The following is a 26017-nucleotide window of genomic DNA, read 5'->3' as shown; positions in this document are numbered from 1 at the left end:
TTTCTCTCAGTTAAACTGCCCACCGAGCAAGAGTGGTGAAGCAAAGAAAACATAAAAAACAAAAAAAAATTCTTGCATATATCCTTGCAAGGACATTAAAACAAAACACAGGGAAACCGGATCACGGCATCTGACACAAAATAACTGACTTCAGCTTCAATCCGTAAGTGCACAGTTATTCTTAGTATGTATTAAAACATTTTAGCATAAAATGGTTTATATAACAAAACTTCTGAACTGCAGCCAATTAACAATTAAACATTCATAACAATCTTCTGAAAAACTATGAAAAACACAATGAGATTGCCATTTATGAGTGCGAGGCTGGTATTTGACCAACTAACTCAGAAGTTTGTTTTTTAGTGTCATGAATCGGGAGGAAGGTTTTGGGCGCAGTGTGTCAAGTCCCACAAAAAGTCTTTGGAACACCTCAAATGTTTTGCAAAGTTGTGATGGATACTGCAGGTTCAGAGCATATGTCATCTCCAGAAGCAGGCAACATGCCCAGGCCAGATTTCCAAGATCAGTAAGCACTGGGATTCCCTCAATGATGATGCCCACTGCATCTGGTTCACGGCAGACATATATCTGCATATTGCTCATTTTCAAGTCCTCGTAGACACTGCTCTCTGTTTTTCCCTGTTTGAGTCATAAGCAGAACAATAAGTGGCAACAGAGAACGATATTCAAAAGCCTTTAATAAAATCACACATTAAAAGTTCACAAAAGGTTTTAAGTTTGGTCGAGCCAGCTCCTGCACAGAAAGCCTAGCCTGTTGAACTGGCTTCATAGTACAACTTTCAGTACAGTCTCACTTGACACGACAAACCTGCTAAACTACATCATATACACAAGTCACCTCCAAGGCCTAAATCCTTAAAGGGGAGAGGGGTTCAGCTGGTAACACATAGGAGTGGTTAAGTAAAAGTATCTGAAAATGCCACTCTTACAATTTTATCATCAGATGATTATGACTCCTGCATTAATGTAAAACAAGGATTTTACTTCTGTGAAGCTGCAGTTGAAAAATATGACAGTATTTTTAAATCAAGTCTACTAGCCACTGGAAGACCAAAAGGTTGATGTTGGACACTGGTTCCTGCACATACATTTGGGTGTTTGTAGGTGTGTTTGTAGAACTTTTGACATAGCCAGACTAGCCAATTCCACCCAATCAGGGGCGTCATGCATTCATGATTTTTGAGGGGGCACATTTTTTGGGGGTGGGGGGGTGGGGGGGGTGTCGGGGGTATAAGTCATTCTACGAAAGCACTGTATAACTGATATAGGCTTATTTTTTTATTATTTTTTTTACTTTTTATTCAAAACAATTCCAAACATGCTTAATATATCAGGAAATATCTCGTTTCTCAAATATGTATAGGTACACGCGTTTTGCACCTTTATAGATTGCTATTTGATCAATATATGGAAATGTAGTGTAATCTATTAACTACACATAAAAACCTGACTTTTTACTTAAGTGCCATATCATGCCATAAAATATTTTTAATACGACTGAATTTGCATTTAATGTAAATTTTAATAACAATATTGTAAGATACTTATTTTAACACTTTCATTTTACAGAGAGTAAAGAACATTTACATTATCAAAAAACATTTTCATTCATTCTAGCCAGAGTTCAGGCACTCTCAAAAACTCCCATTAAAATCACTGAAGCACTTTACATTATGAAACGAATATCTTACTTACATTCGTACGCACATCTGCACTTTTGTTGTTTCTGATGAGAGAATTCACTAAATAATTCAGTCAGCGAGCAAGTAAACAAAACACTGCGTTTCAGTGATGACTCTTCTGGACGTCTCTGATTGGCCATTGCATCCATAAGCGCAACAGAATAGTTTCTGATTGGTTATCATGAAGCGTTGTATGAACGCGTCTGTCTCTGGCTCAGCGCCAGCCAGCGAACGCAGATTTGAATTTAGCAGCTGATGCTGTGCACTTAACGATCTAATCACACCGCTGTGATTGTATCAAATATATAAAAAATATTATTCTGCAATTTTTTTTTGTTTCGTTTGGAAGCTGCATTTAAAATCCACTTGGCTCAGAAATCTGAGGGGGCACGTGCCCCCTCACTTCGAATGGGCACGACGCCTCTGCACCCAATTATAGTATATGTTCTAAGACGAGATAACCAATCCCCAACTCCAGCTCCGCACTAAACTCAGACAGACCTAAGATTGATATCTTAGGAATAAGTGCCCCCCCCCCAAAAAAAACAACAACTATGCTTTTTAAACAATACTTACATAGTAGTCAGAGATGAGCTCTTGCCCACTCTCTCCCATGTATTCAATGAGGCATCTCAGAGTCACGTAGGGCTGTGACGGTGGCTGATTTTTACCACCGCGGTAGTCATGGACGAACAACCACCGGTGGTGGTGTTGAAAAAAAAACAAAAAACAATTTATATGTATATATGTGTATGTGTGTGTGTGTGTTAGTGTGTTAATGTATAAATATATTAGTGTCAAAATTTGCTCGTTAACGAAGGCGAAATTATTCAAAATATTTAACGTAGGGGCGGGGATGGCCACCCACTCACAACTGCTGCTTCTGTCACTTTTTCTCATGACAAGAAGTGAATTTATTCAGTCGCAGAATAACTGAACAGGAGACGTTTCAGACACCCACTTCACTTTGTGCGCGCTTCCTTTGTGCGTATCCTTTCATGTCAAACTGCGAAATAAACTATGTGCAAGCAGTGTCGTGGAATGGAATTACCAAAAAAGGTGATTAAAGCTGACTTAAACTGTGCATGCATGTAATATATTTTATATATATTATATACAGGATATATTTATATGTATGCACATGTCTATAAAATCATCCCAGAGATGTCTCACTCATCTAACATCCTATTTAACTCGTCAGTTCGTGTTTATTTGAGCACTTCTGTCAGTGAACGCCGCCTGCAAAACACTAAAATAAATATCAAAGAAATAATGCAATTAAACAAGAAAGTATAGCCTAAATAAGAAAGTTAAATACACCCTGTCTAACAGACGCGAGCGACGCAGCGCGACAAAATACTCATTATAATCAGTGATGCTACACTGGATGCAGCACAACACGACATGATAAATCCCCCATCCAGTCTGTGAGGTACTGGTACACAGATGGCGCTTTTCCACTACACAGTACCAGCTCACCTCGGCTCGCCTCGACTCGGCTCTGTTTGGTTTTCCACTGTGTAAAAGTTGTACCTGTACCGGCTTCCAGGTACTTTTTTTCGTACCACCTCCGGCGAGGTTCCAAGCGAGCTGAGGCGATACTATAATGTGACGTGAAAACACAGCAGACTGCTGATTGGTCAGAGAGAATCGTCACTATTCACTGCGTCATCATTACACGCGCCAGCAATAGTATCCAGATAGTATCCAGAATAACCCCGCCATTTTTAAAAAGTTTGGCCAGAGATTGCGTGATATATCCAATATATCCCGAGGATCAAAAACAACATGCACTCGATTTCCTCCATTGTCCTGTGTGTGTGGGTAGCGGGTGTGTGTCGCGTAGAAGATTACGTCACGGCAGTTTCCTGCAGCGTCGCTATGACAACCAGGTACTATTGTGGAGGTACTATCTGCAATGGAAAACAGAGCGAAAAGCGAGCCGAGTCGAGGCGAGTCGAGCCGAGTCGAGCTGGTACTGGTAATGGAAAAGCGCCAAGAGTTCAAATGTCCTGTATAGACACTAGACAGACTAAACCTGTCGCAACGCGGTTGTGTTGCGTCCGGTTTATTTTTCCGCCACCAAGCAAGCTCATTAACTCCTCATCTGAACACGCTCTCTTTGAAATAGGAATCATTGCCATTTTTCTTGATACCATCTTTTATTTATCGCGGTCTCGTTTGTATTTGGCCAGTTTGGAGAAAGCCTCACCAAACCTGACCAGCCAGCGTTTGCGAGAACTTGTGCAAACGCTGATGGGTGACATGAATGCAGATGACTCCAGATTGGTGATGTGGTATTTGCTTTCCCAACATGATCCATCGCCCAATACTAAATTAATTTGCTGAATGCATAAACTGTATTTTCCTGCGCTCAAATCTGCCAATCTAAAGGAAACACTGTGTTTGAAGTAATTTGTTAATTGCCATAGACTTAGAATTTGCAACTATTCCAGTTATTACACTTATATATAAAACTTTGAATTTTGCTTGCTATAGAGTTTGTGACGTCACGTGCACTACCGCCGGTGGCAGTAGACAACCGCGGTAGCAACTGACCACCGCGGTGACGCGGTTGTCATGGCAACCGTCACAGCCCTAGAGTCACATCTCTCTTCTTCACCACAGAGGTACTTGGATCCTATAGTTGGTAAGTGAATAATGAAAAACTGAATCTTGCAGGCAATATAACTACAAATATACAATGCCATTATCAGCAGTGTTGGGAAGGTTACTTTGGAAATGTAATAGGTTACAGATTACAAGTTACCCTGTTTAAAATGTAATAGTAGTGTAACTTTTTCAATTACTTTATTAAAGTAATGTAACTAATTACTTTTGAGTACTTTTTGATTACTTTTCTAAATTTGAAAATTAAAGAATAATAAATAAAAGCATATACAGCAACTTAAATACAGTTATCTAATAAGCATGTGACGTATTCTGTGTAATAAACTCCTGAAACATTGGTGTTTTTTTTTTTGAAACTGCTGTCTCTGTATATGATGATAGTTTTCTCAAAATAAGTAAAATGCACATGAAGTGACACAAAGCAGTTCTAGAAATTATGTTTATGTGCTCGTGTACTCCTATATTGAGGCGGCAGAGGTTGAAAACACTGCGAGCTTCAGTAGGCCTATGTGTAGTAAATGAAACCATGTCTTTGCCATTCATTTACAGGAGGGGCGGACTGGGAAAAAAATTCAGACTGGAAAATTCAAACTCATGCAAACAAATTCATGGACAAAACTATTTTTTGTATGGACCTGAGATAAAAAAAAAGGTTTAAATCTTTAATTTGTGGACATGCTAAATAATTAAAAGTTCTCTCCTGAACTGCACCTTCACTTCCATTTTTCTCTTCAGTTTCTTTATTTTGCCCTGTTATCCATCTCTCTCATGACTTTAATACTCAAGATTGAACAAAACTATACTTTACAATACAATACTCTACAATACTACAATATCTTTATAGAAAAATCCTAATACTGTACACGAGTCATGTTTTCCTTACAAAAATTGACCATGCTTTTTTTAGCCTATACAATAACCTTGTTTTGTTTTGTTTTTTGCAAATGGATTTGTGTTTATTTTTAAATAACTCAATTTGTAAAATCATTTTACATTTTTGGTTATCACAGTTAAACAATAGTAACTATTTTCTCTGGATTTATAGAAATATATTAAAACGTTAATTTTCGTAAGGGTTGTGTTGTTGTCTGTCGTAGCTCCCCCTAAACCTATAAAAAAAAATGTGATTGTTTTTCAGCTAAATTACTACTGTAACATTACTACAGATAATAACGATGTCCTTTATATAGTATTTTGAGTGATGACTGATGAGCAACGTGCTGCTGCTTGATTAAATAAAAAAACAAAGACAAAAAAGAATCTTTACAGATGAAACTGACCTGGAACCCTGAACAGTAGTTCTGCTTCTCTGCTCCAGCAATCCTCTCTCTCTCTCTCTCTCTCTCTCTCTCTCTCTCTCTCTCTCCCTCTCCCTCTCTCTCTCTCTCTCTCTCTCTCTCTCTCTCTCTCTCTCTCATTGATTAATCTGAGTCTGATCCAAACCGTTTGGTGGAGGCGCAGAGAGCGCGCGAGTCATGACTAACAATTCATGACTTATTAGAGATTTAATTATCAAATGGCGGATTCGCAAATGATCGCTTTAGTACATTCGGCAGGCAATTATACAATAATGATATTAAAATAGCGGGCAAAATCGGCTGCCAGGCCACAGGGAATTGTCACTGCGGTCAAGCCAGCCGCCAAGTAGAAAAGCACGGTCAATCTAGCCGCCACGTTATTTCTAGAGTCCCTTATAAACTGCGTATTACGTCAGAGAGCTGATCTGATTGCAGTGCTCTTCCAGCGAACGCTACTTTTTTTTCCCAACACACAGTCCGTTACTGTCTGATGCTGAATACCAAAATAAAAACCCTCTAATACTCATATTACAAAATAAGAACAATAATATATGCTTGCTGTATCTCTCCATTCGAAAAGCTATAAAAATAAAAGTTCTACAATGCACAGACTGGTTCCACCTCAGACAGAAAGTACAGTGTCAGCTGCATGCTGCTGCATCTCTACATTCAAAAATCTATAAAAATAAAAGTTATAGATTGCACAGACCACCTCAGATTGCGAGTACACCTTACCACAATCTCAGCTGCATCGTTTCAGGACAGTCTGATGTGTAATTACAAAATAAGAGCCTCCCAAATCTCATAAATAAGCTGCTGCATCTCTACTTTCAAAAATCTATAAAAATAAAAGTTATAGTTTGCACAGACCACTTTCACCTCAGATTGAGAGTACACCTTGCCACAATGTCAGCTGCATCGTTTCAGGACAGTCTGATGTGTAATTACAAAATAAGAGCCACCCAAATCTCATAAACAAGCTGCTGCATCTCTACCTTAAAAAATCTATAAAAATAAAAGTTATAGATTGCACAGACCACTTTCACCTCAGATTGAGAGTACACCTTACCACAATGTCAGCTGCATCGTTTCAGGACTGTCTGATGTGTAATTACAGAATAAGAGCCCCCCAAATATCATAAATGAGATGCTGCATCTCTCCTTTTAAAAATCTATAAAAATAAAAGTTATTGATTGCACAGAGGACTTTCACCTCAGATTGAGAGTGCACCTTGCCAAAATGTCAGCTGCATCGTTTCAGAACAGTCTAAAGCGGAATTACAAAATAGGAGCCTCCCAAATCTCAAAAATAAGATGCTGCATTTCTGCTTTCAAAAATGTATATTAAAAAAAGTTATAGATTGCACAGGCCACTTTCACCTCAGATTGACAGTACACCTTGCCACAATGTCAGCTGCAACGTTTCAGGACAGTCTGATGTGGAATTGCAAAATAAGAGCCTCCCAAATCTCATAAACAAGCTGCTGCATCTCTACTTTCAAAAATCTATAAAAATAAAAGTTATAGATTGCACAGACCACTTTCACGTCAGATTGAGAGTACACCTTGCCACAATGTCAGCTGCATCGTTTCAGGACAGTCTGATTTGGAATTACAAAATAAGAGCCTCCCAAATCTCATAAACAAGCTGCTGCATCTCTACTTTCAAAAATCTATAAAAATAAAAGTTATAGATTGCACAGACCACTTTCACCTCGAATTGAGAGTATACCTTACCACAATGTCAGCTGCATCGTTTCAGGACTATCTGATGTGTAATTACAGAATAAGAGCCCCCCAAATATCATAAATGAGATGCTGCATCTCTACATTCAAAAATCTATAAAAAATAAAAGTTATAGATTGCACAGACCACTTTCACCTCAGATTAAGAGTACACCTTACCACAATGTCAGCTGCATCGTTTCAGAACTGTCTGATGTGTAATTACAAAATAAGAGCCTCCCAAATCTCATAAACAAGCTGCTGCATCTCTACATTCAAAAATCTATAAAAATAAAAGTTATTGATTGCACAGACGACTTTCACCTCAGATTGAGAGTACACCTTGCCAAAATGTCAGCTGCATCGTTTCAGGACAGTCTGATGCGGAATTACAAAATAGGAGCCTCCCAAATCTCAAAAATAAGATGCTGCATCTGCTTTCAAAAATGTATTTTAAAAAAAGTTATAGATTGCACAGGCCACTTTCACTGCAGATTGAGAGTACACCTTGCCACAATGCCAGCTGCATCGTTTCAGGACAGTCTGATTTGGAATTACAAAATAAGAGCCTCCCCAATATCATAAATAAGCTGCTGCATCTCTACATTCAAAAATCTATAAAAATAAAAGTTATAGATTGCACAGACCACTTTCACCTCAGATTGAGAGTACACCTTGCCACAATGTCAGCTGCATCGTTTCAGGACAGTCTGATTTGGAATTACAAAATAAGAGCCTCCCAAATCTCATAAACAAGCTGCTGCATCTCTACTTTCAAAAATCTATAAAAATAAAAGTTATAGATTGCACAGACCACTTTCACCTCAGATTGAGAGTACACCTTACCACAATGTCAGCTGCATAGTTTCAGGACTGTCTGATGTGTAATTACAGAATAAGAGCCCCCCCAAATATCATAAATGAGATGCTGCATCTCTCCTTTTAAAAATCTATAAAAATAAAAGTTATTGATTGCACAGAGGACTTTCACCTCAGATTGAGAGTACACCTTGCCACAATGTCAGCTGCATCGTTTCAGAACAGTCAAAAGCGGAATTACAAAATAGGAGCCTCCCAAATCTCAAAAATAAGATGCTGCATTTCTGCTTTCAAAAATGTATATTAAAAAAAGTTATAGATTGCACAGGCCACTTTCACCTCAGATTGACAGTACACCTTGCCACAATGTCAGCTGCATCGTTTCAGGACAGTCTGATGTGGAATTGCAAAATAAGAGCCTGCCAAATCTCATAAACAAGCTGCTGCATCTCTACTTTCAAAAATCTATAAAAATAAAAGTTATAGATTGCACAGACCACTTTCACCTCAGATTGAGAGTACACCTTACCACAATGTCAGCTGCGTCGTTTCAGGACTATCTGATGTGTAATTACAGAATAAGAGCCCCCCAAATATCATAAATGAGATGCTGCATCTCTACATTCAAAAATCTATAAAAAATAAAAGTTATAGATTGCACAGACCACTTTCACCTCAGATTAAGAGTACACCTTACCACAATGTCAGCTGCATCGTTTCAGAACTGTCTGATGTGTAATTACAAAATAAGAGCCTCCCAAATCTCATAAACAAGCTGCTGCATCTCTACTTTCAAAAATCTATAAAAATAAAAGTTATTGATTGCACAGACGACTTTCACCTCAGATTGAGAGTACACCTTGCCAAAATGTCAGCTGCATCGTTTCAGGACAGTCTGATGCGGAATTACAAAATAGGAGCCTCCCAAATCTCAAAAATAAGATGCTGCATCTGCTTTCAAAAATGTATATTAAAAAAAGTTATAGATTGCACAGGCCACTTTCACTGCAGATTGAGAGTACACCTTGCCACAATGTCAGCTGCATCGTTTCAGGACAGTCTGATTTGGAATTACAAAATAAGAGCCTCCCCAATATCATAAATAAGCTGCTGCATCTCTACATTCAAAAATCTATAAAAATAAAAGTTATAGATTGCACAGACCACTTTCACCTCAGATTGAGAGTACACCTTGCCACAATGTCAGCTGCATCGTTTCAGGACAGTCTGATTTGGAATTACAAAATAAGAGCCTCCCAAATCTCATAAACAAGCTGCTGCATATCTACTTTCAAAAATCTTTAAAAATAAAAGTTATAGATTGCACAGACCACTTTCACCTCAGATTGAGAGTACACCTTACCACAATGTCAGCTGCGTTGTTTCAGGACTATCTGATGTGTACTTACAGAATAAGAGCCCCCCAAATATCATAAATGAGATGCTGCATTTCTACATTCAAAAATCTATAAAAATAAAAGTTATAGATTGCACAGACCACTTTCACCTCAGATTAAGAGTACACCTTTCCACAATGTCAGCTACATCATTTCAGAACTGTCTGATGTGTAATTACAAAATAAGAACCTCCCAAATCTCATAAACAAGCTGCTGCATCTCTACTTTCAAAAATCTATAAAAATAAAAGTTATTGATTGCACAGATGACTTCCACCTCAGATTGAGAGTACACCTTGTCACAATGTCAGCTGCATCGTTTCAGAACAGTCTGATGCGGAATTACAAAATAGGAGCCTCCCAAATCTCAAAAATAAGATGCTGCATCTGCATTCAAAAATGTATATTAAAAAAAGTTATAGATTACACAGGCCACTTTCACCTCAGATTGACAGTACACCTTTCCACAATCGTTTCAGGACAGTCTGATGTGGAATTGCAAAATAAGAGCCTCCCAAATCTCATAAACAACTGCTGCATCTCTACTTTCAAAAATCTATAAAAATAAAAGTTATAGATTGCACAGACCACTTTTACCTCAGATTGAGACTACACCTTACCACAATGTCAGCTGCGTCGTTTCAGGACTATCTGATGTGTAATTACAGAATAAGAGCCCCCCCAAATATCATAAATGAGATGCTGCATCTCTACATTCAAAAATCTTTAAAATAAAAGTTATAGGTTGCACAGACGACTTTCACCTCAGATTGAGAGTACACCTTGCCACAATGTCAGCTGCATCGTTTCATAACAGTCTGATGTGGAATTACAAAATAGGAGCCTCCCAAATCTCAAAAATAAGATGCTGTATCTGCTTTCAAAAATGTATATTAAAAAAAGTTATAGATTGCACAGGCCACTTTCACCTCAGATTGAGAGTACACCTTGCCACAATCTCAATTGCATCGTTTCAGGACAGTCTGATGTGTAATTACAAAATAAGAGCCTCCCAAATCTTATAAATAAGCTGCTGAATCTACATTCAAAAATGTATATTTAAAAAAGTTATAGATTGCACAGGCCACTTTCACTGCAGATTGAGAGTACACCTTGCCACAATGTCAGCTGCATCGTTTCAGGACAGTCTGATTTGGAATTACAAAATAAGAGCCTCCCTAATATCATAAATAAGCTGCTGCATCTCTACATTCAAAAATCTATAAAAATAAAAGTTATAGATTGCACAGACCACTTTCACCTCAGATTGAGAGTACACCTTACCACAATGTCAGCTGCATCGTTTCAGGACTGTCTGATGTGCAATTACAAAATAAGAGCCTCCCAAATCTCATAAACAAGCTGCTGCATCTCTACTTTCAAAAATCTATAAAAATAAAAGTTATAGATTGCACAGACCACTTTCACCTCAGATTGAGAGTACACATTGCCACAATGTCAGCTGCATCTTTTCAGGACAGTCTGATGTGGAATTGCAAAATAAGAGCCTCCCAAATCTCATAAACAAGCTGCTGCATCTCTACTTTCAAAAATCTATGAAAATAAAAGTTATAGATTGCACAGACCACTTTTACCTCAGATTGAGAGTACACCTTGCCACAATGTCAGCTGCATCGTTTCAGGACTGTCTGATGTGTACATAGAGAATAAGAGCCCCCCAAATATCATAAATGAGATGCTGCATCTCTACATTCAAAAAACTATAAAAATAAAAGTTATAGATTGCACAGACGACTTCCACCTCAGATTGAGAGTACACCTAGCCACAATGTCAGCTGCATCGTTTCAGGACAGTCTGATGTGTAATTACAAAATAAGAGCCTCCCAAATCTCATAAACAAGCTGCTGCATCTCGACTTTCAAAAATCTATAAAAATAAGTTATAGATTGCACAGAATGTTTTCACCACAGATTGAGAGTACACCTAGCCACAATGTCAGCTGCATCGTTTCAGGACAGTCTGATGTGGAATTACAAAATAAGAACCTCCGAAATCTCATGAACAAGGTGCTGCATCTCTACATTCAAAAATCTATAAAAATAAAAGTTATAGATTGCACAGGCCACTTTCACTGCAGATTGAGAGTACACCTTGCCACAATGCCAGCTGCATCGTTTCAGGACAGTCTGATTTGGAATTACAAAATAAGAGCCTCCCCAATATCATAAATAAGCTGCTGCATCTCTACATTCAAAAATCTATAAAAATAAAAGTTATAGATTGCACAGACCACTTTCACCTCAGATTGAGAGTACACCTTGCCACAATGTCAGCTGCATCGTTTCAGGACAGTCTGATTTGGAATTACAAAATAAGAGCCTCCCAAATCTCATAAACAAGCTGCTGCATCTCTACTTTCAAAAATCTATAAAAATAAAAGTTATAGATTGCACAGACCACTTTCACCTCAGATTGAGAGTACACCTTACCACAATGTCAGCTGCATAGTTTCAGGACTGTCTGATGTGTAATTACAGAATAAGAGCCCCCCCAAATATCATAAATGAGATGCTGCATCTCTCCTTTTAAAAATCTATAAAAATAAAAGTTATTGATTGCACAGAGGACTTTCACCTCATATTGAGAGTACACCTTGCCACAATGTCAGCTGCATCGTTTCAGAACAGTCAAAAGCGGAATTACAAAATAGGAGCCTCCCAAATCTCAAAAATAAGATGCTGCATTTCTGCTTTCAAAAATGTATATTAAAAAAAGTTATAGATTGCACAGGCCACTTTCACCTCAGATTGACAGTACACCTTGCCACAATGTCAGCTGCATCGTTTCAGGACAGTCTGATGTGGAATTGCAAAATAAGAGCCTGCCAAATCTCATAAACAAGCTGCTGCATCTCTACTTTCAAAAATCTATAAAAATAAAAGTTATAGATTGCACAGACCACTTTCACCTCAGATTGAGAGTACACCTTACCACAATGTCAGCTGCGTCGTTTCAGGACTATCTGATGTGTAATTACAGAATAAGAGCCCCCCAAATATCATAAATGAGATGCTGCATCTCTACATTCAAAAATCTATAAAAAATAAAAGTTATAGATTGCACAGACCACTTTCACCTCAGATTAAGAGTACACCTTACCACAATGTCAGCTGCATCGTTTCAGAACTGTCTGATGTGTAATTACAAAATAAGAGCCTCCCAAATCTCATAAACAAGCTGCTGCATCTCTACTTTCAAAAATCTATAAAAATAAAAGTTATTGATTGCACAGACGACTTTCACCTCAGATTGAGAGTACACCTTGCCAAAATGTCAGCTGCATCGTTTCAGGACAGTCTGATGCGGAATTACAAAATAGGAGCCTCCCAAATCTCAAAAATAAGATGCTGCATCTGCTTTCAAAAATGTATATTAAAAAAAGTTATAGATTGCACAGGCCACTTTCACTGCAGATTGAGAGTACACCTTGCCACAATGTCAGCTGCATCGTTTCAGGACAGTCTGATTTGGAATTACAAAATAAGAGCCTCCCCAATATCATAAATAAGCTGCTGCATCTCTACATTCAAAAATCTATAAAAATAAAAGTTATAGATTGCACAGACCACTTTCACCTCAGATTGAGAGTACACCTTGCCACAATGTCAGCTGCATCGTTTCAGGACAGTCTGATTTGGAATTACAAAATAAGAGCCTCCCAAATCTCATAAACAAGCTGCTGCATATCTACTTTCAAAAATCTTTAAAAATAAAAGTTATAGATTGCACAGACCACTTTCACCTCAGATTGAGAGTACACCTTACCACAATGTCAGCTGCGTTGTTTCAGGACTATCTGATGTGTACTTACAGAATAAGAGCCCCCCAAATATCATAAATGAGATGCTGCATTTCTACATTCAAAAATCTATAAAAATAAAAGTTATAGATTGCACAGACCACTTTCACCTCAGATTAAGAGTACACCTTTCCACAATGTCAGCTACATCATTTCAGAACTGTCTGATGTGTAATTACAAAATAAGAACCTCCCAAATCTCATAAACAAGCTGCTGCATCTCTACTTTCAAAAATCTATAAAAATAAAAGTTATTGATTGCACAGATGACTTCCACCTCAGATTGAGAGTACACCTTGTCACAATGTCAGCTGCATCGTTTCAGAACAGTCTGATGCGGAATTACAAAATAGGAGCCTCCCAAATCTCAAAAATAAGATGCTGCATCTGCATTCAAAAATGTATATTAAAAAAAGTTATAGATTACACAGGCCACTTTCACCTCAGATTGACAGTACACCTTTCCACAATCGTTTCAGGACAGTCTGATGTGGAATTGCAAAATAAGAGCCTCCCAAATCTCATAAACAACTGCTGCATCTCTACTTTCAAAAATCTATAAAAATAAAAGTTATAGATTGCACAGACCACTTTTACCTCAGATTGAGACTACACCTTACCACAATGTCAGCTGCGTCGTTTCAGGACTATCTGATGTGTAATTACAGAATAAGAGCCCCCCCAAATATCATAAATGAGATGCTGCATCTCTACATTCAAAAATCTTTAAAATAAAAGTTATAGGTTGCACAGACGACTTTCACCTCAGATTGAGAGTACACCTTGCCACAATGTCAGCTGCATCGTTTCATAACAGTCTGATGTGGAATTACAAAATAGGAGCCTCCCAAATCTCAAAAATAAGATGCTGTATCTGCTTTCAAAAATGTATATTAAAAAAAGTTATAGATTGCACAGGCCACTTTCACCTCAGATTGAGAGTACACCTTGCCACAATCTCAATTGCATCGTTTCAGGACAGTCTGATGTGTAATTACAAAATAAGAGCCTCCCAAATCTTATAAATAAGCTGCTGAATCTACATTCAAAAATGTATATTTAAAAAAGTTATAGATTGCACAGGCCACTTTCACTGCAGATTGAGAGTACACCTTGCCACAATGTCAGCTGCATCGTTTCAGGACAGTCTGATTTGGAATTACAAAATAAGAGCCTCCCTAATATCATAAATAAGCTGCTGCATCTCTACATTCAAAAATCTATAAAAATAAAAGTTATAGATTGCACAGACCACTTTCACCTCAGATTGAGAGTACACCTTACCACAATGTCAGCTGCATCGTTTCAGGACTGTCTGATGTGCAATTACAAAATAAGAGCCTCCCAAATCTCATAAACAAGCTGCTGCATCTCTACTTTCAAAAATCTATAAAAATAAAAGTTATAGATTGCACAGACCACTTTCACCTCAGATTGAGAGTACACATTGCCACAATGTCAGCTGCATCTTTTCAGGACAGTCTGATGTGGAATTGCAAAATAAGAGCCTCCCAAATCTCATAAACAAGCTGCTGCATCTCTACTTTCAAAAATCTATGAAAATAAAAGTTATAGATTGCACAGACCACTTTTACCTCAGATTGAGAGTACACCTTGCCACAATGTCAGCTGCATCGTTTCAGGACTGTCTGATGTGTACATAGAGAATAAGAGCCCCCCAAATATCATAAATGAGATGCTGCATCTCTACATTCAAAAAACTATAAAAATAAAAGTTATAGATTGCACAGACGACTTCCACCTCAGATTGAGAGTACACCTAGCCACAATGTCAGCTGCATCGTTTCAGGACAGTCTGATGTGTAATTACAAAATAAGAGCCTCCCAAATCTCATAAACAAGCTGCTGCATCTCGACTTTCAAAAATCTATAAAAATAAGTTATAGATTGCACAGAATGTTTTCACCACAGATTGAGAGTACACCTAGCCACAATGTCAGCTGCATCGTTTCAGGACAGTCTGATGTGGAATTACAAAATAAGAACCTCCGAAATCTCATGAACAAGGTGCTGCATCTCTACATTCAAAAATCTATAAAAATAAAAGTTATAGATTGCACAGGCCACTTTCACTGCAGATTGAGAGTACACCTTGCCACAATGCCAGCTGCATCGTTTCAGGACAGTCTGATTTGGAATTACAAAATAAGAGCCTCCCCAATATCATAAATAAGCTGCTGCATCTCTACATTCAAAAATCTATAAAAATAAAAGTTATAGATTGCACAGACCACTTTCACCTCAGATTGAGAGTACACCTTGCCACAATGTCAGCTGCATCGTTTCAGGACAGTCTGATTTGGAATTACAAAATAAGAGCCTCCCAAATCTCATAAACAAGCTGCTGCATCTCTACTTTCAAAAATCTATAAAAATAAAAGTTATAGATTGCACAGACCACTTTCACCTCAGATTGAGAGTACACCTTACCACAATGTCAGCTGCATAGTTTCAGGACTGTCTGATGTGTAATTACAGAATAAGAGCCCCCCCAAATATCATAAATGAGATGCTGCATCTCTCCTTTTAAAAATCTATAAAAATAAAAGTTATTGATTGCACAGAGGACTTTCACCTCAGATTGAGAGTACACCTTGCCACAATGTCAGCTGCATCGTTTCAGAACAGTCAAAAGCGGAATTACAAAATAGGAGCCTCCCAAATCTCAAAAATAAGATGCTGCATTTCTGCTTTCAAAAATGTATATTAAAAAAAGTTATAGATTGCACAGGCCACTTTCACCTCAGATTGACAGTACACCTTGCCACAATGTCAGCTGCATCGTTTCAGGACAGTCTGATGTGGAATTGCAAAATAAGAGCCTGCCAAATCTCATAAACAAGCTGCTGCATCTCTACTTTCAAAAATCTATAAAAATAAAAGTTATAGATTGCACAGACCACTTTCACCTCAGATTGAGAGTACACCTTACCACAATGTCAGCTGCGTCGTTTCAGGACTATCTGATGTGTAATTACAGAATAAGAGCCCCCCAAATATCATAAATGAGATGCTGCATCTCTACATTCAAAAATCTATAAAAAATAAAAGTTATAGATTGCACAGACCACTTTCACCTCAGATTAAGAGTACACCTTACCACAATGTCAGCTGCATCGTTTCAGAACTGTCTGATGTGTAATTACAAAATAAGAGCCTCCCAAATCTCATAAACAAGCTGCTGCATCTCTACTTTCAAAAATCTATAAAAATAAAAGTTATTGATTGCACAGACGACTTTCACCTCAGATTGAGAGTACACCTTGCCAAAATGTCAGCTGCATCGTTTCAGGACAGTCTGATGCGGAATTACAAAATAGGAGCCTCCCAAATCTCAAAAATAAGATGCTGCATCTGCTTTCAAAAATGTATATTAAAAAAAGTTATAGATTGCACAGGCCACTTTCACTGCAGATTGAGAGTACACCTTGCCACAATGTCAGCTGCATCGTTTCAGGACAGTCTGATTTGGAATTACAAAATAAGAGCCTCCCCAATATCATAAATAAGCTGCTGCATCTCTACATTCAAAAATCTATAAAAATAAAAGTTATAGATTGCACAGACCACTTTCACCTCAGATTGAGAGTACACCTTGCCACAATGTCAGCTGCATCGTTTCAGGACAGTCTGATTTGGAATTACAAAATAAGAGCCTCCCAAATCTCATAAACAAGCTGCTGCATATCTACTTTCAAAAATCTTTAAAAATAAAAGTTATAGATTGCACAGACCACTTTCACCTCAGATTGAGAGTACACCTTACCACAATGTCAGCTGCGTTGTTTCAGGACTATCTGATGTGTACTTACAGAATAAGAGCCCCCCAAATATCATAAATGAGATGCTGCATTTCTACATTCAAAAATCTATAAAAATAAAAGTTATAGATTGCACAGACCACTTTCACCTCAGATTAAGAGTACACCTTTCCACAATGTCAGCTACATCATTTCAGAACTGTCTGATGTGTAATTACAAAATAAGAACCTCCCAAATCTCATAAACAAGCTGCTGCATCTCTACTTTCAAAAATCTATAAAAATAAAAGTTATTGATTGCACAGATGACTTCCACCTCAGATTGAGAGTACACCTTGTCACAATGTCAGCTGCATCGTTTCAGAACAGTCTGATGCGGAATTACAAAATAGGAGCCTCCCAAATCTCAAAAATAAGATGCTGCATCTGCATTCAAAAATGTATATTAAAAAAAGTTATAGATTACACAGGCCACTTTCACCTCAGATTGACAGTACACCTTTCCACAATCGTTTCAGGACAGTCTGATGTGGAATTGCAAAATAAGAGCCTCCCAAATCTAATAAACAACTGCTGCATCTCTACTTTCAAAAATCTATAAAAATAAAAGTTATAGATTGCACAGACCACTTTTACCTCAGATTGAGACTACACCTTACCACAATGTCAGCTGCGTCGTTTCAGGACTATCTGATGTGTAATTACAGAATAAGAGCCCCCCCAAATATCATAAATGAGATGCTGCATCTCTACATTCAAAAATCTTTAAAATAAAAGTTATAGGTTGCACAGACGACTTTCACCTCAGATTGAGAGTACACCTTGCCACAATGTCAGCTGCATCGTTTCATAACAGTCTGATGTGGAATTACAAAATAGGAGCCTCCCAAATCTCAAAAATAAGATGCTGTATCTGCTTTCAAAAATGTATATTAAAAAAAGTTATAGATTGCACAGGCCACTTTCACCTCAGATTGAGAGTACACCTTGCCACAATCTCAATTGCATCGTTTCAGGACAGTCTGATGTGTAATTACAAAATAAGAGCCTCCCAAATCTTATAAATAAGCTGCTGAATCTACATTCAAAAATGTATATTTAAAAAAGTTATAGATTGCACAGGCCACTTTCACTGCAGATTGAGAGTACACCTTGCCACAATGTCAGCTGCATCGTTTCAGGACAGTCTGATTTGGAATTACAAAATAAGAGCCTCCCTAATATCATAAATAAGCTGCTGCATCTCTACATTCAAAAATCTATAAAAATAAAAGTTATAGATTGCACAGACCACTTTCACCTCAGATTGAGAGTACACCTTACCACAATGTCAGCTGCATCGTTTCAGGACTGTCTGATGTGCAATTACAAAATAAGAGCCTCCCAAATCTCATAAACAAGCTGCTGCATCTCTACTTTCAAAAATCTATAAAAATAAAAGTTATAGATTGCACAGACCACTTTCACCTCAGATTGAGAGTACACATTGCCACAATGTCAGCTGCATCTTTTCAGGACAGTCTGATGTGGAATTGCAAAATAAGAGCCTCCCAAATCTCATAAACAAGCTGCTGCATCTCTACTTTCAAAAATCTATGAAAATAAAAGTTATAGATTGCACAGACCACTTTTACCTCAGATTGAGAGTACACCTTGCCACAATGTCAGCTGCATCGTTTCAGGACTGTCTGATGTGTACATAGAGAATAAGAGCCCCCCAAATATCATAAATGAGATGCTGCATCTCTACATTCAAAAAACTATAAAAATAAAAGTTATAGATTGCACAGACGACTTCCACCTCAGATTGAGAGTACACCTAGCCACAATGTCAGCTGCATCGTTTCAGGACAGTCTGATGTGTAATTACAAAATAAGAGCCTCCCAAATCTCATAAACAAGCTGCTGCATCTCGACTTTCAAAAATCTATAAAAATAAGTTATAGATTGCACAGAATGTTTTCACCACAGATTGAGAGTACACCTAGCCACAATGTCAGCTGCATCGTTTCAGGACAGTCTGATGTGGAATTACAAAATAAGAACCTCCGAAATCTCATGAACAAGGTGCTGCATCTCTACATTCAAAAATCTATAAAAATAAAAGTTATAGATTGCACAGACCACTTTCACCTCAGATTGAGAGTACACCTTGCCACAATGTCACCTGCATCGTTTCAGGACAGTCTGATTTGGAATTACAAAATAAGAGCCTTCCAAATCTCATAACCAAGCTGCTGCATCTTTACTTTCAAAAATTTATAAAAATAAAAGTTATAGATTGCACAGACCACTTTCACCTCAGATTGAGAGTACACCTTACCACAATGTCAGCTGCATCGTTTCAGGACAGTCTGATGTCTTAATTACAGAATAAGAGCCCCCCAAATATCATAAATGAGATGCTGTATCCCTACATTCAAAAATCTATAAAAATAAAAGTTATAGATTGCACAGACCACTTTCACCTCAGATTGAGAGTACACCTTGCCACAATGTCAGCTGCATTGCTTCAGGACTATCTGATGTGGAATTACGAAATAAGAGCCTCCTAAATCTCATAAATATGCTGCTGCATCTCTACTTTCAAAAATCAATAAAAATAAACGTTCTAGATTGCACAGACTAGCTCAACCTCAGATTGAGAGTCATGGTAAAGTTCATTTATTTCAGTAATTCAACTCTAATTGTTAAACTTGTGTATTGTAATTAAATTCAATGCACACAGACTGAAGTAGTTTAAGTCTTTGGTCCTTTTAATTGTGATGAATCTCAACAAGTTATTATACTTAAGAACAATAAAAAGAAAAATTGTGAATGGTTGGTCTTCTTAATTTTCCTTTACTGTACATGTACTCAATAAATGGTAGGGGCTCCTTTTGCTTTAATTACTGCCTTAATTCGGCGTGGCATCGAGGTGATCAGTTTGTGGCACTGCTGAGGTGGAATGGAAGCCCAGGTTTCTTTGACAGTGGCCCTCAGCTTAGCAGCATTTTTTTTTGGGTTTCTCATTTTCCTCTTGGCAATATCCTATTGATTCTCTATGGGGTTCAGGTCTTGTGAGTTTGCTGGGAAGTCAAGCACACTGTGTTGACATTTCCCAACATGACAGCAGTAATGACTTTATGAACTACTTTACTTCTAAGATCGATTCTATTAGAGATAAAATTGTAACAATGCAGCCTTCAGCTACAGTATCACATCAGACAGTGCACTATAGATCCCCTGAGGAACAGTTCCAGTCATTCTCTACTATAGGATAGGAAGAATTGTATAAACTTGTTAAATCATCTAAACCAACAACATATATGTTAGACCCTATTCAATCTTAGCTACTAAAAGAGGTGCTTCCAGAAGTCATAGATCCTCTTGTGACTATTATTAATTCCTCATTGCCATAAGGGTATGTCTCCAAAACCTTTAGACTGGCTGTTATTAAGCCTCTCATCAAAAAACCACAACTTGATCCCAAAGTTGAGAACTACTTAATTATAGACCGATCTCTGTGGTTGTATCTCTCTATTTGTGCTATTGGATTTTAGTGCAAGACACTATTGACCACAACATTCTTTTGCATTGACTAGAAAACTTTTTTGGCATTAATGGAAGTGCATTAGCATGGTTTAAATCGTACTTATATGACCGCCATCAATTCGTAGCATTGAATGAAGAGGTATCATATGAATAACAAGTGCAGTATGGAGTACATCAAGGCTCAGTACTAGGGCCATGACTCTAAACGCTTTACATGTTACCCTTAGAAGATATCATCAGAAAACACAGTGTTAGCTTTAACTGTTATGCTGATGATACTCAGCTCTATATTTCTTCACTGCCCGGCGAAACATACCAATTAAAAAAAAAACGGAATGCATAGACGATTTAAAAAAGGTGGTGTTAATTATAGGACCTAAAAACTCTGCATGTAATAGCCTATAACGCTTACTAAGACTTGATTGCTGCTCTGTAAATTTTTCGTCATCCGTTAGGAACGTAGGTTTGCTATTTGATAGCAATTCTTTCTTTAAAAAAACCCATTTCTATCATTTGTAAATCTGCATTTTTCCATCTCAAAAATATATCTAAATTACAGCCTATCCTCTCAATATCAAATGCAGAAATGTTATTCCATGCGTTTATGACCTCAAGGTTAGATTATTGTAATGCTTTATAGGGTGGTTGTGCTGCATGCTTAATAAACAAACTTCAGCTAGTCCTAGATGCTAAATGCAGCAGCTAGAGTTCTTAATAGAACCAGGAACTATGACCATATTAGCACGGTTCTGTCAACACTGCACTGGCTCCCTATCAAACATTGTATACATTTTAAAATCTTGCTTATTACTTATAAAGCTCTGAATGGTTTAGCACCTAAGTATTTGAATGGCATCTACGCTAATATTAGTCTGTTTCTCCCTTATTCTGAGGTCACCGTAGCCACCAGATCCAGTCTTTATCCAGATCAGAGGGTCACCCGCATTCAGTCAGTATCCAGACAAATGGAGGATTAGCACCTAGAAAGGACCTCTACAGCCCTGCGAGACAGCGGAGACCAGATCAACTAGATGAGCCACAGAGACAGATCCCCTGTAAAGACCTTGTCTTCAACGACCACTGGGACAAGACCACAGGAAACCGATGATTCTTCTGCACAATCTGACTTGCTGCAGCCTGTAATTGAACTGCTGGCTTCATCGGGTCAGAGGAGAACTGCCCCCCCCCCGACTGAGCCTGGGTTCTCCCAAGGTTTCTTCTCCATTCGGTCACTGATGAAGTTTTGGTTCCTTGCCGGTGTCACCTCTGGTTTGCTTAGTTGGGGACACTTCATTTACTAAATTAACTGAACTGAGCTGAATGATGACATCACTGAATTCAATCATGAACTGCCTTTAACTGTCATTTTTACATTATTGACACACTGTTTTCCTAAGTAATGTTGTTCAGTTGCTTTGACAATCTTTTTTTGTTTAAAGCACTATATAAATAAAAGTGACTTGACCAACACTATTTAACCAACATTTGGTGCTTTTGGCAGTGTGGCCAGGTGCCAAATCCTGCTGGAAAATGAAATCAGCATCTTCAAAAAGCTGGTCAGCACAAGGAAGCATGAAATGCTCCAAAATTTCTTGGTAAATGGGTGCAGTGTCTTTGGTTTTAAAAAAAACACAATGAATCAACACCAGCAGTTTTCAATCACCTTGGGGTATAAGCTTCTCCACCCTTACTTTAAACTCTAGGATCTTGGTTTCCAAATGAAATACAAAACTTGCTCTCATCTGAAAAGAGGACTTTTTAACCACTGGGCAACAGTCCACTTCATCTTCTCCTTAGCCCGGCTAAGACTTTGTCCGTGTTTCAGCAAATTCCTTGACACGTCTGTGTGTGGTGGCACTTGATGCCGTGACCCCAGCCTCAGTCCATTCCCTGTGAAGTTCACTCAAATTCTTGAATTCTTGTCATAGTCTGTCACTCGATGGTGCCGCACACGGCTGCTTCAGTGCTTGGCTCTCCAGTATTTATACTGTTTTTGTTCGTTTTTCCTGTTTTTTGTTTAACAAACACAATCAGTTTCATCAGGGATGAACTGATGAACATTCGGCAGAACACACCACAAGATCTGTTACCGGATTTAAATTATTCAGACTTTTTACTGAACATTGTTATCGGAGGAGCAGCGGCGCTGATCAAAGCGAGCAGGAGTGCTTGTCAAACTCAGGAAACGTGGATTTTGAACGCCGTTGCCTAGCATACATCTGGCAAATCTCTGCTCTCTACCCAACAAAACAGACGAACTCCTTCTGCTCTCTCGGACAAATAAGGATTCCTCACACTCTGCTGTTCTGTGTTTCACGGAAACCTGGCTGAATGACGCCATACCGGACAGCGCGCTCCATCTGCCGGACTTTCAGCTGTTTAGAGCGGATGGCGACGCAGAATCAACGGGAAAATCGCGCGGCGGCGGGACATGCTTTTACATCAATGAACGCTGGTGTACAGATGTAACTGTATTAAAGAAGATGTGCTGTCCAGATCTAGAAATGCAGTTTTTCAACTGCAAGCCATTCTATTCGCCGCGGGAGTTTCACTCGTTCATTCTGGTGAATGTTTACATCCCTCCACAAGCGCACGTAGGTCTGGCTTTACAGAAACTCGCTGATCAGATCACAGAGACAGAACAACAACACCCAGACTCTGTTTTAATCATTCTTGGGGACTTTAATAAAGCCAATCTCTCCCATGAACTGCCAAAATACAGACAGCATGTTACATGTCCCACCAGAGACAGTAATATATTGGATCACTGGTGCCCCTCAGGGATGTGTTCTCTCCCCTCTGCTCTTCTCCCTGTTCACCAACTATTGCAACTCTAAAGACCCCTCTGTCAAGCTCCTGAAGTTTGCAGACGACACTACAGTCATCGGCCTCATCCAGGACGGTGACGAGTCTGCTTTCAGAAAAGAGGTTGAGCAGCTGGCTGTCTGGTGCAGTCTTAACAACCAGGAGCTGAACACGTTTTAAACAGTGGAGATGATCGTGGACTTTTGGAGAAACCCCCCTGCACTTCCCCCACTCACCATCATGAACAGCACTGTGTCTGCAGTGGAGTCATTCAGATTCCTGGGAACCACCATCTCCCAGGACCTGAAGTGGGACAATCACATTGTGAAAAAGCCCCAACAAAGGTTGTACTTTCTTTGCCAGCTGAGGAAGTTTAACCTGCCACAGGAGCTGCTGTACTTCAATAACTGTCTGGTTTGGTTCAGCAACAAAATCAGACATCAGAAGACTAGAGAGAACAGTTCGGACTGCTGAAAGGATTATTGGTGCTCCCCTGCCCACCCTTCAAGAACTGTATACATCCAGAGTGAGGAAAAGGGCTCAGAAAATCACTCTGGATCCCTCACATCCAAGTTACCCCATCATTAAACTTTTGCCATCTGGCCGGCGCCTCAGAGCCGCAAATACCAGAACAGTCAGGCACAAGAACAGTTTCTTCCCCCACGCAATCTACCTCATGAACAGTTAAATGTTCCCCACTTATGCTTATGCAATAGAAATGTGCAATATCCTTATATTTATTTGTTACCCCTCCACCCTAGTACATCCCTGCATCTTATTCTATCCTATTCCATTATCATTTATAGCACAATTGTTTATACACTTATTTATTTCCCAAATTTTATTTTTTATTTTTTTGTCTGTGTGTACTGGAAGCTTATGTCACTAAAACAAATTCCTTGTATGCGCAAGCAAGCTGATTCTGATTCTGAATCTATTTTGCTTAACAATCGTCATAAGGCTGCGGTTCTCTCGGTTGGTTGTGCATTTTTTTCTTCCACACTTTTTTCCTTCCCCTCAACTTTCTGTTAACATGCTTGGATACAGCACTATGTGAACAGCCATCTTCTTTGGCAATGTGTGTAATAATTTGTTGACAGAGTGAATTGATGGGTGTAAGAACATTCGTAAGTCGGGAAGGAGGAGGCGGAAACCGGTGAACATTCAAATAAAACTGTAATAATTAAATAAACAAAACAGAGCAACAGTAGTCCACAAGTGTACTCACGAGACTGATGTCCCCTAAACACCCCCCCCCCCCCCCCCCACCGATTGGGAAGAACAGACAGATGAGGTGAGAGAAAAGGAGACGGAAGGATGAGGAGAGACAGAAATGAGAGAGGAAAAAATAAATAAATTGTTCTGTTTCCCAAACACACCGCAGCTCAGCCCTTCACAAGCTGGGTGAACTCTTTCACCGTGCCTTGTGGCGGCACTGGATAGCCCAGTGGACGATGACGGCTCCTGGTAGCTGGCAGGATTCCCCCGTTCCCTGCTCCTCCCCAGTCATGGCGGATGGCAGCAGGCTCCTGCCACCAGGCCAATGATGGCGACTCCTCCGCTCCCTCAAGGACAGCAGCCTTCACTCCACATCCCAGGCGGCCAGCAGCAAGCTCGTCCATCCGCCCGGCAACTCACTCCAGCCCACCGCCCTCACGAACGACTGTCTCGCACAAACAAAACAAAAAATAAAACCCAGGCCTGGTCCTCTCTCGTCCTTCAATGTTGTACTCCTCCAATTATCCGTCCGGAGCTCTTCCGTGGGACTCGAGACCGGTACGTGGTGCAGGTGTTCTCATTCTCATTAACTTCACCGGCTTCGATCTCATGGCTTTGGCCCTGCCCCATTCGTCACAGTGTGTTTTTGTTCATCACAATTAAAATCATCACGATTAAAAGAAGACAAGATGTAAACTACATCATTCTGTGTGCATTTAATTCATTTAATACCTGAGTTTCACAATTTGAGTTGAATTACTAAAAAAGATAAACTTTCACACATCATTCTAATTGATTGAGATGCACCTGTATATAAATGTTAGGGGGCTCTTTTTTGTAATTCCACATTAAACAGTCCTAAAACGACACAGCTGACACTGTGGCAAGGTGTACTTTCAATCCGAAGTGAAAGTGGCCTGCGCAATCTATAACTTTTTTAATATACATTTTTGAAAGTAGAGATGCAGCAGTTTATTTTTGAGATTTGGGAGGCTCTTATTTTGTAATTACATATCAGACAGTACTGAAACAATGCAGCTAAAAGTGTGTAAGGTGTACTGTCAATCTGAGGTGAAAGTGGTCTGTGCAATCTATAACTTTTATTTTTATATATTTTTGAAAGTAGAGATGCAGCAGCATATTTATGAGATTTGGTGGGCTCTTATTTTGTAATTACACATCAGACAGTCCTGAAACGATGCAGCTGACACTGTGGTAAGGTGTACTCTCAATCTGAGGTGAAAGTGGTCTGTGCAATCTATAACTTTTTTTAATATACATTTT

General features: G+C 38.8%; 1 long non-coding RNA gene across 1 annotated transcript in view; it reads right to left on the bottom strand.

Moving 5' to 3' along the window:
* Positions 1-4303: 4303 nt before the first annotated feature.
* Positions 4304-26017, bottom strand: part of LOC132143085 (uncharacterized) — a 28470-nt gene continuing 6756 nt past the window's right edge. The window contains exon 3 of the long non-coding RNA XR_009434186.1: positions 4304-4344. This is a non-coding gene — a long non-coding RNA (uncharacterized LOC132143085). The remainder of the gene's footprint in view (positions 4345-26017) is intronic.

This window comes from Carassius carassius, chromosome 7 (assembly GCF_963082965.1).
Source record: "Carassius carassius chromosome 7, fCarCar2.1, whole genome shotgun sequence".
Taxonomy (NCBI): Eukaryota; Metazoa; Chordata; class Actinopteri; order Cypriniformes; family Cyprinidae; genus Carassius; species Carassius carassius.
This window is presented reverse-complemented; position numbering and strand designations above follow the sequence as displayed.